The 15,613-nt window shown below is 45.7% G+C and overlaps 1 protein-coding gene across 6 annotated transcripts in view; it reads left to right on the top strand.

Moving 5' to 3' along the window:
- ADGRB1 (adhesion G protein-coupled receptor B1) overlaps positions 1-15,613 on the top strand; it is a 295,088-nt gene that overhangs the window by 208,973 nt on the left and 70,502 nt on the right. The window lies entirely within an intron of this gene.

Below are 15,613 nucleotides of genomic sequence, written 5' to 3'. Positions count from 1 at the left end.
TTGTATCCTGCTATTTCAACTAAACGGAGGCAGCCTCTTGCACTGGTTTGGCACAACTGCTGTTTGACCATCATGAAAGATTAAAACCTCTTAAATTAAGGAACACAGGAAAGATTTTTGGGGCTCTCTCTTCATCTTGGTTTTATACCTTAGGCAATGGTATTGATGTGCTCTGAAGCTACACCTGTACGATAGCAGTGCTAAACAGAGAATAAGGGCAAAAGGAAACTGCAGAGCCATGTGTGCAAACTACAGCTTTGCAAACTATGGTCAGGCTGATTAGGAGTCTTCTGGTGGTTTTTTTTCAATATTTCTCAGTAGTTTGGGCAATTTTTTGGAAGTGGGAAGGAAAGAGGGAGGGAGCCTGAGGTCGTGGAGGAGAGCCTTTCGCTCTTTGGTGGCCTTGTTTGAATTTCCTTTGTGTTGTCTTGTCTGCTTACCAGCTCATGATTGGCCTTGATAAAGTCTATGAAGTTTTAAAGCGTGGTTCTTACAGCACTTGGAACCATAGTTAGACTGTACAAATACTTCTCTGCTCACTCCCCTGCGTTTCACTAGCCTGGTCTGCAGAGGCAAGGCTGATCAGAATTAGACATCGGAACTCTGCTCTCACCTCTGGTGTTAGCGAAGGTTGAAAGGTGCTGGTGGCAGGAACTTGTATGAATGCTGACTGTATGTCTGTGCTGAATTTTTGGAACATCTCCTCTCCATGGCGGTGTTTACTGACAGGCACACCATTAGCGGGAAGTGTTGTACAGCACCTGTATATTTTTTTGGGGTGTATTGTAGCAGTGCTGCTACTACAGAGCTGACTGGGAAGCATGCTGGCAAGGCTGGTGATTGTACGCAGTGGACATCCCTGACCCTATGATACCCCAGGATGTTGCAAGAGGCTTCCTTCATGGATATCTGTAGTCTGCGTAATTTCAAGGCACTTTTTGTGGTGTGTTTCCCACCTAAAGGGACAACGGCTTCAAGCTCCTCTCTCAAATCACAACATTTTAATTTTTTTTTTTCCCCTGAAAACATCACAACCTTGTGTGTGCAGCAGAGAACAAATCCTTTTTGCCCTGGGGAAATAACGAAACATGGAGAGTAGGTTTTCAGTGTACTGTATGACTTGGCTGAGCAGGCTGGGAAAGGAATCAACATGCAGGTCTGGTGTGATATTGCTGTATCTTGAAGATCTTCCCTCTGAAAAGATTGCCCTGTGCAATGGGAGGTCTGCGTACATCATGGAGAGTGCGTAGACACAAGGTGGGTTATTTTAAAGCCTTAAACCTCTGTAAGGTCTCGTTTGCACAGGGAGTAGATCCAGGTTTTCCAGCAGCAGGCTTTTCCCCTGGAAAAATGTTGATGTTCATGAATTAAATATTTTGTAAGGATGTAGCAGTTCTGATAACATTTTGATGGAAAATTATAGCAGTGTTTCACTTAGATAAGACCGGAGTACCTTATTTGGTGATGAATGTTTTAACATTTATATTCTACCATTGTTTATCACGTGAGATCTGGAGTCTGGATAAGAACAAAGTCTTTTGCATGGCTGGAGAACAGACAGTTCTCATATTTACAATAGTTTTCAGGTTTTGTTAATAATGATGCTGCTTCTCCTGCAGTATTAACTCTTTGATTCAAAAGTCGGACTTTTCTGCTGAAGGCAAGTTCTGAGTTTTGCCCAGCTTGAGGTCTTAAGGCATCAAACTACTGCCAGTTTGTACAGGGGTTTAGGGAAGAGTTTATTAGACTGGTGTATCTGGCTGTATTGGCTAGGCTACAGCCAGAGCCATTTCTGTGCCTGTAGGTGAAACTATGACCTTGGGCTGATCATTTCATTGTTTTCTGCTTCCGTTTCTCCAGCTGCAGCATGCTTGCAGGTGACATCCCAGGCAGTGTGCATTCATATTTGCACAGTGCCCCAAGCCTGAAGGGTGCTACAGAAAGCACCGAGTGCTGTCATTTCCCTGACAGAACATCAGAAGCCTCCGCTTGCTCTGTTAGCAAGAGCCTTGCCAGGGCAAACATTACTGTGCTGAGAACATTTGGGCTTTTGAGGTCCAAATCCTCTGCAAGCCTCCCATGCTTGTGCCATTGGCACCTCTTCCTGCAATCATCCTGTCCTCTCCGGGATGCTGCTGTGTGTAGAGTGTCTCTCCAGAGCTGATTGTGCCTCTTGCTACAGAGCCCTTGAACTAGAAATGTCTCCTAAGGTTTCCTGGGGATCTGTGCTGTTACTGCGGGACTCTACGTGGACAAAGGGACACTCCAGCTGGACTCCTGCTCATCTCAGGAGAGCTTTGGGCTGAGTCTCGGGAAGGTTACGGTCTAAGGGCTGCTGGGGATTTCTGGGGTTAACTCATATCCTGCTCCACAGCCGGAGCAGCTGCTGTGTTTTCTTAGGAGTACCTTTCCCCAAGGTCTGTGGCAGCCTGCAGGAACAGGCTGCGATCCTGCAAATCACAAGCTGGTCTTTCTGTTGCTCAGCAGGGATGCTTTCTTCACTAAACCCAGTATTGTCTCCCAGAGTTTTGGCAGGTGTTGATAGCATGCAGAAGATAGGGTATGAACCAGCTGGGCAGACAGTTTTCCCCTCCCATTCTCTTTCATAATACCATTAGGAAGCGGAGAGGATGTGTGATGCCCTTAGATGGCCAAATGGGCCAACCCACAGCCTTGCTCCCTCTTAAATGAATTGCATTATTTTTTAAAAGTAGCCTCTTAGCAGAAGGGGCTGAATTGCGATCCTACATTGTCACTTTGTGGCAAGTCACCAGCTTTTAAACGTTTGCTTTGTCATCACTGACCTGAAGTCTGTCAATATGCATTGCGGAGCGAATTTGGGCTAAATCTTATTTGAGTCTGGAGAGGACCTAGAGTCAATATACAGATGATTTATGCTGAGTTTTTAGAGGAGGGGTATTACTGATAGAGCTTGTGATGTACTCCAGGTGCCAGGGAGCAGAGGAACCCTGGTTTGTTACTTTAGTGACAGATGTGAATGGAGATTGCTATATGCTGTACACAGGTACCTAAGAAGGGATCCCATCAGCAAATAAGTGGCTGGTGTTCGAGCATATATAGGAAAGAAATCAGAGACAAGAGTGATAGGAAATCCCTTTCTGTGCTTCTAGGAGAGACAACACTTGAATATATTAAAAGAAGACAGGTAGCACACAAGGCAATAATAGGAAGATTTGGCTCAGCATAATAAGCAGTCTTCTAGCATCCCACCTCCTTCGCGGCTGTCTGCGGATTCAGCTGTCTGTCGATCCAGCGAGTAGTTCGGTAGATATTCACAGCTGACAGCTTTCCTCCGCTGAGTTTCTGCTCCGCGCTTGTGGATTCGCTCAGGTCTTTAACTCATGACAAAACTCCAGGCAGTGGGATTGCAGCAGCTTGGGTCTGCGGCTCTTCCCCTGCGAGCCGAAGCCAGCGAGCTCCGCACAGCCCTGGCAGTGACTCTTCTGCAGGCAAATGCTGCATCACCCTGTATCTCTTCATCTGAAGGGGACGTGGGAGAGGAACATGAGCAAGTGGCTGGGAGCTTAAAACCATTGTGGGATTCAGTGCCTCAGCGTAAGTAATACCAGGCCAAATTCACCCTTCGGTGTAAAGGCAAGAACAGCACAGGCATTAACCAAGTGATCCCAGGAGCTGACCAGGGCTGAGGTTAGTCCCTTGTGTTCAGCTGAAATGAAAGACACACTGTGCACGCCTGGGATACTGTGTGTCCAGGTGTTCCTTAGGGGTTTGGTGCTTATTTTGAGCTGCAGTGCTTAATGGCTTGTTGCCATGAAGGCAGCTTAGCAAGTGTGACAGCTGCCCTATTACCCAGCCACGGCTTACTGCTCTGTTAAAGGAGGTGTGGATTTAAGCCAGGACACCAGGGTCTTCCCAGTTCCCACTTTCCCCTTTCCTAAGAGCTCAGAAAGCAGCTGTCAGACTCAGTGCATGCAGATTTGAGCCATCAAGGGCCAGAAATGTGAACAAAGAGGGTGAGCAGTACCTGTCCGGGATGCTGTGCTCTGTGTTCAAGCAGGATGACTGGTACAGTATGTGAGTGTGGGTGTGTGTGAGTATGAGCGTGGGAGAGGATTTGTCAGAGATGCTTGGTGTGGTACCTCCACACTGATGGTGAGTGGTGGTGAGCTCTGTGAGACCGTTTGACTCTTTTCTCAAGGAGAAAAGACTGAGGGGAAAGAGGATAATAGTCTTCAAGTGGGTAGAAGGTAGCTGTGGAAAGACAGTAATCTGATTTCTGTGTCTGTTGGGGATTGGAATCAAATTGCAGTGTGAGAGATTTAATTTAGGCACAGGGGAAAACCTTCTGACTGCAGGGATAGTCAAGCTCTGAGAGCCTAGTCTCTGTCAGCAAAGGTTTTCTTGAACAGGCTGGGGATGGTTTAGATGGCTTTGAGGCAGGCAGTGGGTGAGCTGAGCTTGTCCGGTCTTTTCCCACCTTCTTGCCTGTAATTCTGTGAACTAGATCCTCTTTGTGTCTGCTTCTTGCTGTGTAGAAGAGAGAAATGTGGCAGAGGGGTGGCACGTTGCTGCGAGGTAGAGGAGCGGGATGGAGGCAGATGGGGAAGCCCTGGTGCGTTAGGGCATGTATGTGGAAAAATCAGTCTGGCCGCAGTTACTGGGACCACCTTGCCTGCTTTTCACTTCCAGCTGTAGCTCTTGATCCATTGTTATTTTATGTTTGTAATGTGTTATTTGGACCACTGCATCACCTGGGAGGCTTTAGCTGTGGAGCACAACTTCGATCTGCTCGGTGCTGAATGAGCTACAAAGCCACCCCAACCCAAAAATACGTGAGATATACAGCTGAAATTTCCAGCTGAAATACAAGGATGCTTGGATACAAGCGGGTGTGGGGGCACATGTAAACAGCACGAGGGCATTAGTCATCGCGATCCGCAGTAAGTCGTGGCACATCTGCCGTTGTCAGGACTGTTTTGTAGGCATTGCACCAAGCAGGGTTTTACAAGGGAGGTTTAAAGCTAGAGCACTGGATAGCTTTCTCGGTGTTTTTGGGGGAGCTTCTCCCATGGCAGAGGACAGCGTGGGAGACATCACAAAGGTGCTGATTTGAAAATGGCAACAAGTGGGTGATGGAGGCTGGGTTTCATGGGCTCATCGGGGTGGGAGTCAGCGCATTAGTGCTAAATGAGATTATCTTCCTTTTCAAAGCACTTCAGGGACTAAGTGTGTTGTTTTTGAAGAGTCAGTTGAACTGTTGAGCATTGCTTGTATTTCTTACATCATTTTGCACCCGTCTCTGTGGTGCTTTGGCCTGGAAAAGCCCTTTTTAGGTAATTTTAGGTAATCTGGGCAGGCTGTTTCACCACTGAGCCCTGTTGTGCCCTGCCTAAAGGCTAAGGTTACCCTTGAATTGCCATGCAGTGAGACATGGAAATTAAGGTGTCCTTATTTTTTTACTAGCAATGTCTACTCATTTAAACCAAAATTGAATCGGTTTCTGAAAGGCTTGTGCCCTCCATACTTTTGCTATCTATGCTGAGTGGACAAATCTACTGGCAAGATTTTGGCAGTAATGGCAATACATGTGGAAAGTGGGCAATACGCATGGAGAACAAATGTCAGACTTGTAATTATGAGTATTTGAGCTTGAAAATTCCCTCTAAATGTTAGTACTGTCTAGTCAGGATACTGGGCTTATGCTGTGTGTGGTAACAGACAGTCAAAACTAAGATGGCATCTAGAGTGCTCACTAGCTACCTGCCCTGCTAACCAGAATGCTATACAGAACAGATTCAATAGATCTGTGAAAGGGAAATGACTCTGTTCTTTTCCCACAAGCAGGACAATGCTTTCATTTTTCATTACAAATTGTTCTTTTAAATATGGCAGTCATGTCAGCCATTCCCCAGATGGGGAATATCTTACTACTGGGGCCAGTTTTCATCTTGTTTATATCAACTCAGTGCAGTTCTAAATCCAGGGGCTGTTACAGTTTTACTTCCCAGTCACTCAGCTGTGAATGAGATGGGCATAGGGGCCAGAAGCAGATTCCTTGAGTGCTGCTTTGAGATCAGTTTCATGTAGAGGAAATTAGCACCAGTGACTCCCCAGTAATCAGCTGTGTATTGCGGCGGGTGGGTGGAAATATGCTGGATCCCACAGGCTCTTTGGTTTGCAATAGGAATAAAGCTGTCGTTATCATCATAACAGAATACCAATCATCTGCCAAATGGCTGAAATCCCTTCATCTCCTTTTCAGAAATGAGCTCTGGCCAATGAGCCCCTGAAAGCCTCTGGGGAACGAAAATGAACTGGAGGCATCTTTTACTTCAAGGTTGTTGGTTCAACCCTAGTTTAGGTCAGGAGCCATTGCTAGTGCAGGGATATTCAGTGATTGAGCAGTGAGAGGTGGGAACCTTTGTGGAGGTCCTACAGGAGAGGAATCGCATCTGCAAGTGATAATTAAAGGGACTGAACAAAGGCAGGGTTTAAGAGATGTTTTAGAGGTGGCTTGTGCAGTCTTTGCAAAAGCGATCACAGGTTATGCCTTGGATGAAGCTTTTTCTTAAGGGCTGGTCTTCAGCGGGCAAGCGTGCTAGAAGGGGACAAGGAAGGCAGATGTTTGTTCTCTGTGATGGTAGGCAGCAGAGTGATATAAGCATATTTGGCAGAAGTCTTTCTCCAGGCACCATGGCCTCAGGTGTTCCCTGCACTCCTTGGTTGAGTCTCTCCTAAGAGCAGGATGCGCAGGCATGGGGAAGGCACATGTTGTCCGTGCTGTGGGGAAGCTGTCGGTCTGGCATCACTCACCAGTGTGACATTGATAGAGTAAAACAAACAGTGGGCTGTTTTGGAATAATTTGGTGAAATGCTGTTGCTTGGCATGGAACCAAAATACTGCTTAAATCAGAATAAACACAGTCTGGATTCTACCCTCATTTTCCATTCCCAGTCTGCCATGGAGTTATTTTATTTTAACTGTGTGTAAATCTTACCACATTTCCTTGCAAGGTGCTCAGCACTGCTGCTGGGAAGTTACTAGAGATAAGGGCGTGTTGTGAAATCAGGGCAGGATGGGTAATGCAAGAAGCGGCTTGCAAATCAGTTACAAACTTTGAATTGATTATCCCTTGTGTAGCACAAAGAAGCGGCAATCCCAAGCAGAAAGGAGCATTAAAGAAGGCTCATTTTTAGTTGTTCGAGCATATGTCCACACTGTAAAATAATGGTAGCACTAGTAATAATAACAATAACATAAATAATAATAACAATAACAATAATAACAATAACAATATTATTATTATTACTATTGTTATTATTATTATTATTATTATTATTATTATTATTATTAATTTCATGGCAAAAGCAGCTCTAGCATTGTCCTGTAATTGTCCCTACTGTTTAGTTGTTAAAATGCTCCCTGGCTGTGTCTTGGCTTGTGTCAACTTGCAATGCCCAGCTGTGGTCCAGGGGAGGGCATGGTCCATGGATGTTCCACTAGGCAGTATGGACAAGACCCCTCTGTTCTGAATGGTGAGTGTGTATGAATATCATCTATACTGTACGACTTGATCTCAGGGTAATGGAGTGGATCCTGGACCATCTTATCTTCTAGGACTGACATAGCGAGATAGAGGTTTGCTGCTTACCGCGGTGCCTGTGGTACTGCACAGTCTGATTAAAGTTCGCTTCTGCCTCTGTAGTCTCAGAAGGAAAAGAGCACATACTCATAGAGGAATAGACCATTTTGATTACTACTAGCTTTGTTATAGAAAGTGGTTTTATTTCCTCTTCAACATGCTTTAAAGGGAAAGTCTGGAACAGAGCAAGTTTTACCATATGCATGAAAACGAAAGATTTAAAAACCAGATGCTGCATCTGGCCAGCTCACAAACAGTTAAACCAAAGGGTCTCTTCCTCCTCCATACCTTCCCATGTTAATATTGTGCAGCAGAGAGTGAGATGCTGGTGCTTGATTGTCTTGAAGTAGCTTGAGGAACCCCCTAAGGCGTTTACACATATCAGAAATATAAGCTGAATTAAGGTTTGAAAAAGAGGTGGAGGGCAGTGTTATTCTTTTCCATTTCCAGGGGGTCAAGATAGGCCCCGGAGAAGTTAAGTCCAGTGTATGCAATCTAAAGCAAGCTGGATGAGAGGGCTTTGAAAAGATTGGCTTAAATGATGGAGCCACGCATACGGTTGACCTGCGGGCAAGCTGGGAATAGAGCCCTGCTCTCCTCACTTGCAGTCCCCTTGCTCGGGATGCTGGTTCCCAAACTGCAGCTTGCAGAGGGATGTGAAGTGGCTTACAGCTACTCATCGGAGCCCAGTTAAACAGCAATTTCAGTAGCTTGGCCGCACAAAGTCTAATGGGAAATGGATGGGGAGGGAACAAAGCATAGTGTATTTTAAATAATGATAGTGAAAATGTTTAGGAACAGCTGGCTGGGCAGGAGGACAGTGGTCCTTAGAGTTAATATGAGCCTGATCCAGCCCACCTTGATATCAGGACTGGAAATTGAGGCACTGAGGGTGCAGTCTGGTAGTCGAAACAGCAGCAGCAAGCTGACCATGGCATTGACAACTGGCAGGTAAGTAACACATGCTGTTAACTCTTGTAATTCCCCACTAGCCTGAAGGAAGTTATCCTGACAGTTCCTATTAACAAGCAGCTGCATGACCTCTCCACTGCCCTGAGAGCTTCATCAAGGCTGTTTACTAAATGCAGATTGCCATGTTGTATCTTGAGAGCAGACTCAATACCAAGTGAAGAGTTAGCAATTGTTAATAAATAGTAGCATGTTAAGATGTCTCTCTGGGTGATTTTTATGTACTGTAATTACACAGAATTGCCTGTTAGACTGGCCAAATTACATAAAAGGGGCTTCAGCTCCACAAATGCATTCCCTATAATGGGTGACGATTAGCTTTGACATGAGAAGCCTGTAGTTAAGATACAAAGGAAGCAAAACAAGGTAGTAATCCGCTGGACCTGTCTTGCAATGACATGAGCTGAGCTGGGGAGAATGTCGGGTTGTTCCATAAAGAAGTTGTGAGAAGTTTATTTATCGATGATGCCACTAAGTGATCTTCATGCAGGGATCTCAAAGCCTTCCTCAAAGTTTAGAGGATGGAGAAGGTTCTGAGGAGATCTTATTGTGGCATTTTAATATATAAAGTGTTATAAGAAAGACTTTTTACCAGGTTTTGCTCAGAGTAGAGTTAATTTTCTCCTCAGTAGCTCGTATGGGGCTGTGTTTTGGATTTGTGCTGGAAACAGTGCTGACAACACAGGGATGTCTGGTTCCTGCTGAGCAGCGCTCACACAGAGCCAAGGGCTTTGCTGCTCCTCACCCCACCCACCAGCCAGCAGGCTGGGGGGGCACAAGGAGCTGGGAGGGGACACAGCCGGGACAGCTGACCCCAGCTGACCCCAGGGGTATGCCACACACCTTACGATGTCATGCTCAGCAATAAAACTGGGGGGTTGGAGGTTGATGGGGCCGCTATTGCTGCTGTTTCTTGGGGCCTGGCTGAGAATTGATTGAGTGGTGGTGGTGAGCAATTGTTCTCTTTTGAAGCATTTGTTTTTCTTAGATTTTGGGTTTTGCCCTCTTTACTAGCTCTCCCCCTGCCCCCCCCCTCTCCGCCCCCCCCCCCCCCCAAACTGTCTTTATCTCAACTCACAAGCTTTGCATTTTTACCCTTCTTATTCTCCCAATCCAGCCTGTTGTGGGGGGAGTGAGTGAGCAACTGTGGGGTTTGTTGTGATCCACAACAGCAGGGCTTGTAGGAACAGGACAAGGAGCAATGGTTTTAAATTGAAAGAGAGTAGATTTAAATAGGATGTAAGGAAGAAGTTTTTTACAATGAAGGTGATGAAACACTGGACCAGGTTACCCAGAGAGGTTGTGGCTGCCCCATCCCTGCAAGTGTTGTAAGTCAGGTTGTACAGGGCTTTGAGCAACCTGGTCTAGAGAAGGATGTCCTGCTCATTGCAGAGGGATTGGACTAGATGATCTTTAAAGTTACCTTCCAGCAAAACCATTCTTTGATTCCATTGAAAAAAATGTCTTGGTGCCTCCCCGCTGCTCCTCTGCTTTGAGTTAAGTGAACACTGTAGTCCTTCTGAGAATGCTGACCCACCAGAAAAGCTCCTTTTGGCTCTGGCCCAATCCTGCCTTCACTAAATCCCTGCTATTGCCCATATTTTGGGGTCCACCAAAAAGAGTTTTTGTTGTGCTCTTCTTCTCTCCCTGTCTTGAAATTAGTGGAAGAAATACGTCTTCCAGGAGGTAAAACCTAAGCCTTCCTTTGAGCAACTTCAGCTTTACCCCAGGGTGTCAGCAATAGACATGCCCCAGCACAACCAGATAGGTGGACATCAGTGCTGCTTTTCACTGAGCACTGTGTGATGGTCAGGAGAACGGTGGGGTATGAGCAGCACCTGCTTGTTCAGTAGGTCTTCTCCTTGCGTGCCTCACGTCTGCTTCTTCTGCAGGTGAGTGCAAAGCTGTGCTCCTCTTGGCTTTGCAGAATCCCCAGAGGTGGACACGCACAGCAGAGGCAGCATTGGCAGCTGAGTTTTGTCAAGAGCCTGGTTCTCACCCAGGTGAAAGTGTCATATCATCACTTGTTGAAGTCTCTAAAAGATGCTGTATATTGCTGTGGATTGCTGCCCTTCTGGGTGGCTGTTGTCCTGTTTGTCCAGTGGCTGTACTGGAGTACATGGCTGGTGCTTTATCGTACCACTGCAGTATATACAAAGAGCCTGAGCCTGAATGAGAAACCCAGAATCTAACTGAACTGAGATTAAAAGAAAATATTCAGAATTTTTTGGGCAGATGACAAGAGCACGTTCACTTCTTCGTCATTCAACCCTCCTCAGTCAGTACAGCACTGACATACACCCCTTTGTTTAGAAAGCAGTTCACTTTTTGAGTACTGGTAAAAGCATAATTTTCCAGCAATTTTAACAACTAGCTTTTGGTTTTGACAAGAGTTGTCTAGCCAGCAACAAAATCAATACAATGTGGCTTAAAGAAACTTCTCAAGGATTGTGAAAAGCCTTCAGACCACTGGCACAGTAAAATTGTCCCTGAGCAATTCTTGGAGTAAATCACACCTATCTGGTCCAGTTCTTTGACAGAAGAGTGGAATGAGTCCCGTTGCTTTGAGCTCACCACCTGTGAGGAGAGGCAGAGGGAGCTGGGCTTAATTGGACTTGCAAAGATGAATGTAAGGGGCAATCTGATCTCAACCTACAGGTATCAGAGGGGCAAGTACAAAAAATTATAAAATCAAACTCCTTTCACTTGTGCCTGATGATTTAACAAGGGGAGAAGACACAAACTGTAGCTTGGGAAGTTAATGTGTGACCTTAGGCAAAACCGTATCACCAGGAGAGTGGTGTGGCCCTGGAATGAACTCCAGAGCTCTCCATCTTTGAGAATTTCCAAGACTCATCAAGACAAAACCATCACCAACATCACCTGAAGTTAGTGGTAGTCTTACTTCAAGCAGTAAATTGGATTAGAAAGCTCTAGATGTCCCTTGCAACCAGTACTTCTGTAATTCTCTGACTTTATGAGTCTTTAATTTCAAATGTGCAGGATGTCAGGCTCAAGGCAACCATTCTGAACAGCAACACGTTTCTAAAAACAAAGCCCAGCACCCTAAATTCCAAACTTGTATGCCTGTGTTTGATTTGGGAGCTAAATAAATGGTTTAACTTTTTGGTGACACTATGAGTATGATGTTGTGCCTATAAAGATTTTCTTCAGCCTTGCTCAGTATCAAGAATGGAAAAACCAGAACGAACAGCTTTCTTGAATGGTCTCAAGCAAACTGCATGGCATTAAGAAATACTTTGTTCTGACTGGAGCCTGTTTGACCCTGGAGCCAGAGCAGGGTAATGGAACAAGCACAACTTGAATGAAGTTGCTTTTCACAGTGTTCTGCAGAAAGCAAGAGAAGGAAAGATAGAAATGCGGAGAATGTAAAGGCAACAGAGCCAAAGAGATGCATTAAGAGCAAGAAGAAAAGGCAGAATGTGTCATGGAAAATGGCCAAAGGAAGGGAGGAAAGAAGACAAAGGAGAGAAGAAAATTAGGGAGAAAGGAAGAGAAGGAAATAGAAAAGAAGAAGGAAGCAAAGTGAAATTGTAAAGAAGTGGAGGAGCGTCCTTCTGCCCTGCTAGGCAGAGTGATGAGGTGGTAGGACAGCAAGCAGCCCCAGGCAGTAGCACTCGTTATTTCCATCCCAGCTGATGTCATTGATTGCTTCTCTCCTCCCTTGTCATGCTTGGTGACAGAATCACAGAACTTGCAACTCATAATGACCTGCTCTGTTCCTACTCAGCCCAGGCAAAGGTTTTCTTTCCAGCTCCAAACAGGCAGGGCTTCATCCGTGTTTCAGGGTGCTGCTGGGTGGCACCAGCCAGCAGACATGGGGAGGCGGTAAGGGACAGGCTGTCTGGGACCACCTCAAGTCCAAGAAGGTAGAGACCTTGTTCCTTGCCTGTCTTTGCAGACAGCCAGATTGCTCCTCAGCTGTGGTGCTGGGAAACTCCCACAGGACTGCTTTCTCTCTTACCTTGAGCATGCCCTGCTGGTTTTCTGTTGGTAGCATTACTAGTTTTAAAAACAGCCTTCCTTTTCCCCCTTGTTCTCCTCCAAGGAAATTTCCCTTGCAAGGTTCAGATCCTACAGCATCCAACCACCTTCTGTCAGGGGGGTTAATTAATCAGAAGAGATAAAACAAATGATGCTTTGTTTGCCAAAGGGAAGAAGTGGAGGAGGGGAAAAGGCAGATGGGGAGGACAGAGAAACCTTAATAATGAAATAAGAAAGCAGTATCCTAAGCTACATGGGCCTAAGACTTTAGGATTTATTATTCTCAAAGGACTGAGCTCCCGTTGTTATTGCACCACTGGTTTTTATGGTTATCCACCCTTATGATGCCAACAGAAATCCCATCAGGGCTGGACCAGTCATCCCTTCTCTGTGGGGAGGAGGAATCGGCTTCATTGCATCTCTTCAGCAAAAGTCTTTCTGGTGGGCATGGGTCTTGTGAAAGTTTGGCTGAGGGATAAAGGAGGTGCAGACCAGTGTCTTTTCTTTGACAAGGGCTGCAGACAGACAGCAGCTGTTACCCACAAGTCTGACTTCCACCTGGCTGGTCATCATTTGTGTAATACCTTCCAATGAGCAAACATCTGATGTAGGAATGGTCCGGTACATGCAACCTCTTTGCTTATGGAGGACCTAGGAAAGGGTTATGGGTGGTGTGGCAAAGGGGATAGGGAAGGGAGTGAAAGAACCTGAGGTTGTTGGGGATGGAGGGATGTCAAAGAGCATGAGGGGTGTTAGGGTTAATGTGTTGGAGATAAAGGAATGTAGTCTGCTTGTCTCTTTCAAATCCAAACTCCATTTCTTTACTCTCGGGTGGTTTAGGAATGAGTTATATGTTGGGCTTTTTTTTTTCTTTTTTTTTTTTTTTCTTTAGTGGAGCTCCTCCCCCACTTTTATCCAGTTACCCATGAAAAGTCAGTAAAATAAGACCTACTTAAATCAAATGTCACAACTGATGCTCATCCCAGGCCACCATTTGTGCGATGTGAACACATATTGCCGTAAGGGAGGAGCAGGGAGAGAGAAAGGGTTGGGAGTGAGCTTGGAGTGAGCAAGCAAGGAGTAATCCATGTCTGAGTAGCTTGTGCTTCACAGTACATCTATCATAACCGTGCATCTCTGAGGTGGGACAGGGCTGTTGCCTGCCTGGGTTCTTCAGGGGAGGAAACAAAGTGTCAAAGGGAGACGCCGTTGCTTCATAGTGGAGATGGCATCTTTTCTCTTCGACACCCTACCCCAGTACCTGACTAAATCAGAGGTTTTTGTTCCCAGAAAAGTCCCTTCCACATTTCAATTTTAAGGAGCAGGCACAGTGTCTGGAATATGTCCGATTTCAATTTTGTTTGATGGATGACATGAAAATGTTGATATTTTCATTGAAATGTCTTTATGTTTACCTGGTTCCCAAAAATCTGTTTCTTGCTTCCACAAATATTTGTCAGGAGCAAGTTCTCAGGATGAGAATACAGTCATATGAGTTGATGTTAAGAATTGCAGTGATCCAAGTATCCATAGGTTTTGAGGAAAAATCCACGTGTGAGCTGAAACATTTTCCATGAGCATTTTGGGAAGCTCTGGGTGGAGGGAGATGCAGGACCTGCTTGATGAATCGGTGAAGCTCAGCACCTTGTTATTCTTGCAGTTTGTACACAAATGCTGGCAGTTAAAAGGAGTAAGATATTGTTGGAAATCCAGCCCCGTAATTTCAGCAAGTTGCATGGATCAGCATCCAAACCCTTTGTACATATCTGTGGTGCAGTTTTGGAGAGTCCTAAGCCTCCTGTTTCACAGAGCAAACTCAAGGAAGGCTGTACAGGCATGCTGGGTGTGTGAGGGCTAATACTATCTGTAGAGAGGGAACGTTGCAGAAAGGTAGCACCACACTGCAGTGCAGTTTGGCTTCCAGTCTGTAGCTGGTCTGCATCCAGTAAAGATCCCTCAATCAACCTGTACTCCTTTGGGTATGTATGCCAGTTGGGCAGTCGTGCCATTGAATGTGTCACTAAATTTTGTCTCAGATCCCTTAAGCTCTTGGACCAGCCTTCCCAATAGCTCCCATGGGATTCACTGCAGCAGTATGGTGGAAGTTTTGTTCTTCATTAATTCCCCCCAATGAGATTTGAAATGTCAGAGGTGCCCTTGGTCAAAATATGCAAGTAAGGAAGATCTTCCCAAGCCCTTCAGACTTCAGGGAAAATTCAGCTCAGTGAACCTATCGAGTTGTTTGTGTCTTCTTTGTGGTGGGCTCTGTGGAGTAAACATGTACTGACTGTGGGCCTTGAGTCAATGGACACATCTTTCTTTGCCCATGTGTTGAGGTGGCCAGACTCCATATAAGCATAGCACTGAGCCTTGCCTAATATATTTTGCTTTGCAGAAGACTCAGTAGCCTGGAACAGAGCTGCAGTAGCCTCAGCTTCTTGGTGTCCCACTGATTGGAGGTTCAGGTTGAGCAGCCTCATGCCTGCCAACAAAACGGTGTAGGCAAGTCCTTAGAGGGCTGCCTGTTCCATTCCCAAGTTCATGTTTAATTGCTTGCCTTTTTTTTGTTTGTTTGTTTGTTTTCCTATGCTAAGCCCTTGCTATGTCAGAAACCATCTCATCTCCATGGCCGTAATGATAGGTGTTGGTACTGTGCCAATGTAATGACAACCTTGACTGTGCTCCCACACCTCTGCGTACTGCCTAATCAGTCTAAATAGAGGGTTCTTGTGTGTCTGCTGCATGGTGGGTCTCTGCTTCTCTGCCTTCATGCCAGCAAAGATCTCTGATGTGGAAATGCGAAAAATGCCAGAAAAAAAGCCTGCAACAAAGGAAACCAAGTAGGGTCCAGATCCTCCCTCTGAGCTGAGGAAGGAGGAGTTTAGTGGCAGTAGTCTGGCAGATATTGGGTAGTTACCCAGCTAGTCCCAGTGATGCAGAGAACTAGATCAGGAGAGGTTGTGGCATGTCTGTTTGTTCTTTATGTTGTAAGATCAGCAAATCTTTTGTGTCAG

Source organism: Falco cherrug, chromosome 3 (genome assembly GCF_023634085.1).
Source record: "Falco cherrug isolate bFalChe1 chromosome 3, bFalChe1.pri, whole genome shotgun sequence".
Classification (NCBI taxonomy): domain Eukaryota; kingdom Metazoa; phylum Chordata; class Aves; order Falconiformes; family Falconidae; genus Falco; species Falco cherrug.
The sequence above is the reverse complement of the archived record's forward strand: the minus strand, read 5'-3'. Positions and strand labels throughout refer to the sequence as shown.